At 46.3% G+C, this 8493-nt stretch overlaps 1 pseudogene; it reads right to left on the minus strand.

The window, feature by feature from the left end:
- Nucleotides 1–6715: 6715 nt before the first annotated feature.
- LOC101687645 lies at nt 6716–7132 on the minus strand (annotated as a pseudogene).
- Nucleotides 7133–8493: the final 1361 nt, after the last annotated feature.

Consider the following 8493-nt stretch of genomic DNA (forward strand, 5'->3'; position numbering starts at 1 on the left):
ATTAGAAAAAATATTAATGGTAATATACAGTGTTGTTGAAGACATAGAGAAACAAGCACTCTCCAACATGATCTGTGGTTATAACTTGATATAATTTTTCTAGAGGACATGTAGTAATATGTACCCAAGAGCAATTTTTCTCATTCATTTATCATTAGATTTTGCTTCTGAAATGTTCTTCCTAATTTTGTTTTAATAGGGGGAAATCGGGATCCCTCTGCATTTACTCTAAAAAGTCCAGAACAATAGGCATTTGGTTCAATAAATTGTGGTTTTACCCAGACTGAAATATCAGGAGCTGTTTAAATGGATGGTGTGAATGTTTACTGGCGTGAGAGAAGATTTGACAATATGGCAAATGGGAAAACAATTCATGCCAAGAATGATCTCAATATTTTCTTCTGGTTGTTAATAGCTATTGATTAAAATATACAAGAATCAGAGCTCCTGACCAGCTCTGTGGGTATAGCATGCAACTCTTGATCTAGGGGTTGTGAGTTCAAGTTGGGTGCAGAGATTACTTAAAGATATAAATCTTTAAAAAAAAATAAAAAGGGGTACCTTGGTGGCTCAGCGGGTTAAGCATCCAGCTCTTGATTTCAATTTAGGTCATGATCTCAGGATCGTAATATTGAACCCTTCTTTGGGCTCCACAGTCAGTGTGGAGCCTGCTTGGGATTCTCCCCACCCTCCTTCCCTCTGAACCCCTCCCAAAAAGTGCCATAAATAAATAAATAAATAAATAAGAACTGTAACACAGTGTCAATAGGGGTTCTTCTTGGTGATGGATAGTGAGGATGTCTGTGGTGGGACATCAGCTCCTTGTGGTCCATTAGGACCTTCAGGTAGTGTCTGTTTCAATGATGCCAGAACCACTCAACCCCCTTCTAACGTGCCTTCCCTTCTGCCAATGTCGGAATTGCCCCCCCCAAAAAACCCCACTGTATTCCAAAGGCTCCCTTGCAGCTCAGTCACCTCAGGGAGCTTACAGCTTTTAAATACTCCCACAGAATAAATTGCATCCTTCCGAAATTCATACATAGAAGCCCCCCACCCTCAGTGTGATGGGATTTGAAGGTGGCCCCTTTGGGAGGTGATTAGCCAAGGTCATGAGGGCAGGGCCCCTTAGAAGAGGAGACACCAAACAACTTGATTCCCCACCCCCACTCTCTCCGTCTCCCTCTCCAGCTGTCTCCCTCTCCCTCTCGCCACCATGTGAGGACCCTGGAGGAAGGCAGCCTTCTGCCAGCCAGGAAGAGAGCCCTCGCCAGGAAATGGATCAGCCAGCATCTTGCTCTTAGACTTCTCAGCTTCTAGAACTATGAGGAACATGTGTCCGTTGTTTAAGCCCGCCACTGTGTGCTATTTAGTTAGCAGTAGCCTGAACTAGTACAAATACCATTTCCATCTTTTAGGTGGCAAGCCAGGATTCTGAAGTCAGATTCCCTTCCACATCTTTTTTTTTGTTTTAACTTGTATTTATTTATTTTTGAGAGAGAGAGAGAGAGACCATGAGCAGGGGGAGGGCAGAGGGAGAAGCAGGCTCCCCACTGAGCAGAGAGCCTGATGCAGGGCTCAATCCCAGGACCCAGGGATCACGACCTGAGCCACCCAGGCACCCTTCCTTCCACCTCTTAAATGTAAACCTCTCTTGTTTTCTAAACACTGGCCTCCGTGGGACTTGACTGCTTTGGCTATATCTGTCTGGTGACTATAGCTCCACTTCTGGGGAGTTCCAGTGCCCCGAAATCAGTGACCTGGCAGATCTCAGGACCCCAGTGATGCTGGTGTGGACAGTGGCAGCTGCATCCTGATTCAGCAGCTGGGTTAGGGTGGCAGTGGTGTCAATCTGGAACCGGCCTCCAGAAGAGCAGCACTTCCCCCTCCCACCAACTCCACAAGAAGTTTCCTGAATGTGAAAGTGACAACCTCCCCATTGGTGGCCCAACTCTGCTGTGTGATTATAGAAGTCAATGCTGAAACCTCAAACTGGAGTCTGGGTCTTCAGGCCCTGATGATTCTACAGACCACTGAGGACCCTGAGAAATGTCCCCATTTTGTTCTGCAACTAGCTGAGTGGCCTTGCCTCGTTACACCAGGCAGAGGATCTGAGTATGTCCCTTCTCCATCATTCTGCTTATTTTCATAGCACAAACTCCAAACCCAACTTCCCTTGGGACCTTCCCTTTGATTCTCAACACATCTCAACAGTGACTATTCTTGTGCTCTTGCCATAATTAACCCTAAGACAAGGTGATTCCTCTGCCTGACCAGGACAGCTTGTCTCCTAAGACCTGATTTTGAAAATTTAGGGGCACCTGGGTGGCTCAGTCGGTGAAGCAGTTGCCTTCAACTCAGGTCATGATCCCAGGGTCCTGGGATCAAGGTCCACATTAGGCTCCCTGCTCAGTGGAGAGCCTATTTCTCCCTCTCCCCCTGGTTGTGCTCTCTCCCACTATCTCTCTCTGTGTGTCAAATAAATAAATAAAATCTTTAAGAAAAATCTAGGTCACCATCTCTGGTTGTTTCTGATATTTACTATCATATGTTACTAACATCATAAAAGAAGTTTCAGAAATAAAGATGTCCACCCAAAACCATAAGATACCTAGGAATAAACCTAACCAAAGAGGCAAAGAATCAGTACCTAGAAAACTATAAAGTACTTATGAAAGAAATTGAGGAAAACACAAAGAAATGGAAAAATGTTCCATACCCATGGATTGGAAGAACAAATATTGTGAAAATGTCTAAGCTACCTAAAGAAATCTACACATTTAATGCAATACCTATCAAAATACTATCAATTTTTCTCAAAGAAATGGAACAAATAATCCTAAATTTTATATGGAACCAGAAAAGACTCCAGTCACCGGAGGAATGTTGAAAAAGAAAGCCAAAGTTGGTGACTTCACAATTCCAGACTTCAAGCTCTATTACAAAGCTGTAATCATCAAGACAGTATGATATTGGCACAAAAATAGACACATAGATCAATGGAACAGAATAGAGAGCCCAGAAATAGACCCTCAACTCTATGGTCAACTAATCTTCAGCAAAGCAGGAAAGAATGTCCAAGGGAAAAAAGACAGTTTCTTCAACAAATGGTGTTGGGAAAATTGGACAGCCACATGCAGAAGAATGGAACTGGACCATTTCCTTACACCACACACAAAAATAGACTCAAAATGGATGAAGGTCCTCAATGTGAGAAAGGAATCCATCAAAATCCTTGAGGAGAACACAGGCAGCAACCTCTTTGACCTCAGCCACAGCAACTTCTTCCTAGAAACATCGCCAAAGGCAAGGGAAGCAAGGGCAAAAATGAACTATTGGGACTTTATCAAGATCAAAAGCTTTTGCACAGCAAAGGAAATAGTCAACAAAACCAAAAGACAACTGACAGAATGGGAGAAGATATTTGCAAATGACATATCAGATAAAGGGCTAGTATCCAAAATCTATAAAGAGCTTAGCAAACTCAACACCCAAAGAACAAATAATCCAATCAAGAAATGGGCAGAAGACATGAACAGACATTTCTGCAAAGAAGACATACAGATGGCCAACAGACACATGAAAAAGAGCTCCACATCACTCGGCATCAGGGAAATGCAAATCAAAACCACAATGAGATACCACCTCACACCAGTCAGAATGGCTAAAATTAATGTCAGGAAACGAGAGATGTTGGCAAGGATATGGAAAAAGGGGAACCCTCCTACACTGTTGGTGGGAATGCAAACTGCTGCAGCTACTCTAGAAAACAGCATGGATGTTCCTCGAAAAGTTGAAAATAGAGCTACCCTCTGACCCGGCACTTGCACTACTGGGTATTTACCCTAAAGATACAAATGTAGTGATCCTAAGGGGCACATGCACCTGAATGTTTATAGCAGCAATGTCCACAATAGCCAAACCATGGAAAGAACCTAGATGTCCATCAACAGATGAATGGATAAAGAAGCTGTGGTGTATATATGTACAATGGAATACTATGCAGCCATCAAAAACTGAAATCTTGCCATTTGTGCAACGACGTGGATGGAACTAAAGGGTATTGTGCTGAGGAAAATAAGTCAATCAGAGAAAGACAATTATCATACGATCTCTCTGATATGAAGAATTTGAGAGACAGAGTAGGAGGTTGTAGGGGGCAGGGAAGGAAAAAATGAAACAAGATGGGATCGGGAGGGAGACAACCATAAGAGACTCTTAATCTCACGAAACAAGCTGAGGGTTGCTGGGGGGAGGTGGGATAGGGTGGCTCGGTTACGGACATTGTGCTATGGTGAGTGCTGTGAAATGTGTAAGCCTGACGATTCACAGACCTGTACCCCTGGGGCGAATAATACATTATAGGTAAATAAAAATAATTCAAAAAAAGAAATGAAGATGTCATATGGGAAGATGAAAGAAAGGGCAACATCTGAGCTATGTTAGACAGAGGAACACAGTGTAGGAATTGGTTCCCTGAAAGGAGATGAGTAGATTTTACCATCGGGTTCTTGGTGAGTCCCTGGGCACGTGTCATCCAATACCATAGTCACTGGCTACACCTGGCTACAGCACACTTGAAATATGGTTATGGAGATGGGATAGAGGTGCAAAATACACATCAGATCTCAAAGAGTAAGTACAAAAAAAAAAGAATAGGAAATACTCCACTAATAATTTTTTTAGAGATTTTATTTATTTGACAGAGAGAGACACAGCGAGAGAGGGAACACAAGCTGGGGGAGTGGGAGAGGGTGAAGCAGGCTTCCCACCGAGCAGGGAGCCCAAGGTGGGGCTGGATCCCAGGACCCCGGGATCATGACCCGAGCCAAAGGCAGACGCTTAATGACTGAGCCACCCAGGTGTCCGTCCACTAATAATTTTTTATTGGTGACATGTTACAAGTTGAAATGATACCGGTTTGGATATACTGAGTTAAAAGAAATATATTATTAAAACTAATTTTACTTGTCTCTTTTTACTTTTTGAAGGTGGCTAGGAGATGTTCAAGTCCACGTGTAGCTGGCATTCTAGTTCTCTCCCAGGGATGGTCCTGCCCTGGTGCCTCTTGGCGGTGGGGAGAGGCAAGAGCCTCAGTTTGGGGGTCAGGAAGTGAGTACGTTAAGGGGAGACCTGGGCAGAGGGCGGAGAGGGAAGTTTGCTGTTTCAGAAAACGCAGGGAAGAGAGAACAAGGACTATGGCTTGGGGAGAGGAAGGGAGAAGAGGAGTTGTATCTGAAGATGGGGAACCCGAGGACGCTGGCTGAAGATTAGGATACAGGAGGGAGAAGGCAAATCGGCCAGAGAGAGGAAGAAATAATGAGCCAGTCCCAGAGTGGGGATGGAAGACAGGAGCAGACACTGGGGAGGAGCATACACGGGCATTGTTCCCTTAACTGAAGAGACAGGCTGAAACAGTACAGTACACATTGGAGACGACGTATTACGTGTAATATGCACTTAGACAAAAGACTGGGGGTGATCACAGGGAACGTACGCACTCCCTGGGAGTAGGATTGCCATTTTCCCTCACGTGGGTTTTTCTGTGCTTTCCCCAGTCTCCTCCGACATACAGGTATTGATCTTGTAATTAGAAAAGCAAATAAAAAAAATTTTTTTTTCAAGACTCCAAGAGGCCAGGGAAGCTTCTGGGCTGGAGAAGGACACACACAAAGCAGTTGTTCTGAGTCCCCTGAGATTCACCCCAGACCTGACCCCAGGTTTAAGAATTTGAATCTTCACGAGGGAGGTCCCCCCAGCGATTTTGAAGGGAGTCCCACTGATTCTCTGGCTCTGCTGCACAGCCCATAAAGGGGACTGGAGGCATGGGAGGCTTTGCAATGCAGAGGTGCATGCTGGGTACAGGCTGAGAGGCTATTGGTGCTTAGACTGAGAGTCTTCCGGGGGTGGGGGTGGGGGTGGGGGTGGGGGGCTGGCTCAGCAAACATTCTCAGGCAGCAGTGAAGAAGCCTGAGAGAGCTGTAGGGACACATTGGCAACTGGGAGCCTCCCGGCCAGACTTGAGGCTGAGGGATGGAGTCAGCACCAGCCTGGTGGGTTCCTGGTACTGTCTGTTGCATTCATTTTCTCAAGTCCTCGGACTTTAATCCCCTGCACCTGGCAAGGGCTGATTTGGATCATCCTAGTTTACTTTGAGGTTAAGAGAAAATGAGCTCATGCCTCCCTCAGAGAGCGCTAACTATGTGCCCAGCAGTGGGGGAGCACTGGGCATGCCTCATCCCACTGAACCTTCCCAACCACCCCGCAGGAGCCAAAATCTGCAACCCTCCCATTTTACAGATGACTAAATGGGCTCAGAGAAGTTAAGTCATCTGCCCAAAGGAATGAAGGTCCAAGGGTGATAACCAAGTGGCAAAGGCAGAATTCTAACTAAGGTCTGTTCATTGCACAGAAAGCCCATCCGGCGCTTTCTTACTTTTTTTTTTTTTTAACTCCTCCAGTGTTTATTGAATAGTGAGCTGTTGCCAGCACTGTTGAAATCTGCAACTCACTCACCCAGTTCCTTCTCTTTGCTACCGCCTGAGAAGGAAGCCAGGAGAAGGGCCACCCCAAATGCTAGAAAGTAGCCAGAGAAGTGAGGATGCAGGAAGAAGGGAAAAGCAGGGAGAGGAAGGAACAAGACAGGGTACAGAGCTACACTCACAGGGACACACACACACACACACATACACACACAGATACGCCTACACACAGATACTCACACAGACAGACACACATGCACATGCAAGGATCGGGGTGTCAGTTTCTGCCCCCACTCAGTGGCCACAGGGACATCAAGGAAAGACCAGGCATCCACAAGACCTTCCAATCCTTCCTGTCTTGAAGCATCTGCTGTGAGGGTCTGGGCCAAGGTCACTGGCCCATCCAAAGCAGCTTGGATGGAGGCCACCAGCTTCAGAAACTTGCTCTCCATGTCTATGTAGCCATTACCTCTCTTCTTGGAGTGAACCAACGTCACCGCTACCATCACTTCGAAGAAGCCAGTGGCCTATGGAATCCCTTCACCATAGACGTCCAGGCATCTGGGGACCTCATCTTCCAACTTCTTGAACTGAAGATTCTTGGACTTGTAGCCTCAAGCACCACAATAAATGATTTGGTTGGTGAGGGCCATGGCTAGGGACCACAGCATGGGAATCAACACAAATGGGCAACCCACCTACGGCATGGACAGTTGAACTCTCCGTCCTGAGCTTCTTGCCTTGCTCAGCCTTTGGTGTGCATATCTGTGCATCATGGATGTGGGGTTTGGACTTGAGAGAAGAGCGGAATGCTGCATCTCTCTCCATTACCCATCAGGAAGGTGGAGAGTGTCCAGGCTGGCCTCCCGAGGAGGGACACTGGGAGGCGGGGGTGGCTTTCAGGGAAGGGACCCCTGGGACTGGGCCCAGAAGGTACTCTGTTCAATACGGCATCATTTTCAACTTGCCGGGACTTGCCAAATGAATTACAAAATAAAGACCCAAATGACAGAATAATGAGCAATTCATTTGAAATGTAAAATAAATAGGTAAACCTCTGGTGAGAAGGCAGGATAAATGGCATTCGTCTGACATTTGGTGATTAAATTAAACAGTAATGAACTTGTGAATAATGTGCCTAGAGATGGCTAGGGAGGGCGATTATTTTTTTTCTGAAACCGAGGCCTTAAAGCTCCAGCTGTTCTCAATTCTCATGGCTGGGAGCCTAGCTGGGGGTCACAGACTCTGGGAGTTGGTGGCAGGTAACTGGTCCACCTACCCCACCAGAGATCCAGCCTGGAGGGCAGAGCTTCCAGAGACCCAAGTCCAGGTCTGTCGGTACTAGGAGAACCTTCCAGACCATCAAGTCCACTTCTGGACCGGTAGAGCCAGTATCAAGTCTTCTGGCCTGCCTGCTTCACCACATTTCCTCTTCTCCCCTGTAGTAATTGGTCCTCAGAGATGACCCCCCCCCCCAGAAACCACACCTCCTGACATTCACACCTTTACATGGTGCCTCCCCTTAAATCCAATCTGGCTTGTGATTTGCTTTTAGCCATGATGGAAGTGACACTGTGTAGCTTCCCAGGCTGGGTCACAAGAAACTTTGTAACTTCTACCTAAGACTCTTGGAACACTCCAGAGAAAGCCAGCCACCGTGTAAGAAGTCCAACTCATCCTCCATGCTGTGAGGAAGCCCAAGCTAGCCACATGGAGAGGCTGCATAAAGAGGGAGAGATTGGGGTGTCTGGGTTGCTCAGTTGGTTAAGCATCCAGCTCCCGGTTTTGGCTCAGGTTGTGATCACATGGGTCATGAGATCAAGTCCCGTGTCGTGCTCCGCACTCAGTGGGGATTCTTCTTGAAGATTTGCTGGCTGCCTTTCTCTTTCTCCCTCTCTCCCTCTCAAATAAATAAATAAATCTTAAAAAAAAAAAAAAAAGAGGCGAGATTGCTGAACAGCTGTTGGGTATTCTGGGGCATCTCAAATGAGGCATGTGCATGAAGAAGCCATCT

The sequence above is a fragment of the Mustela putorius genome, unplaced genomic scaffold (assembly GCF_011764305.1).
Source record: "Mustela putorius furo isolate JIRA1106 unplaced genomic scaffold, ASM1176430v1.1 tig00003853_pilon_pilon_pilon, whole genome shotgun sequence".
In the NCBI taxonomy this organism is placed as follows: Eukaryota; Metazoa; Chordata; class Mammalia; order Carnivora; family Mustelidae; genus Mustela; species Mustela putorius.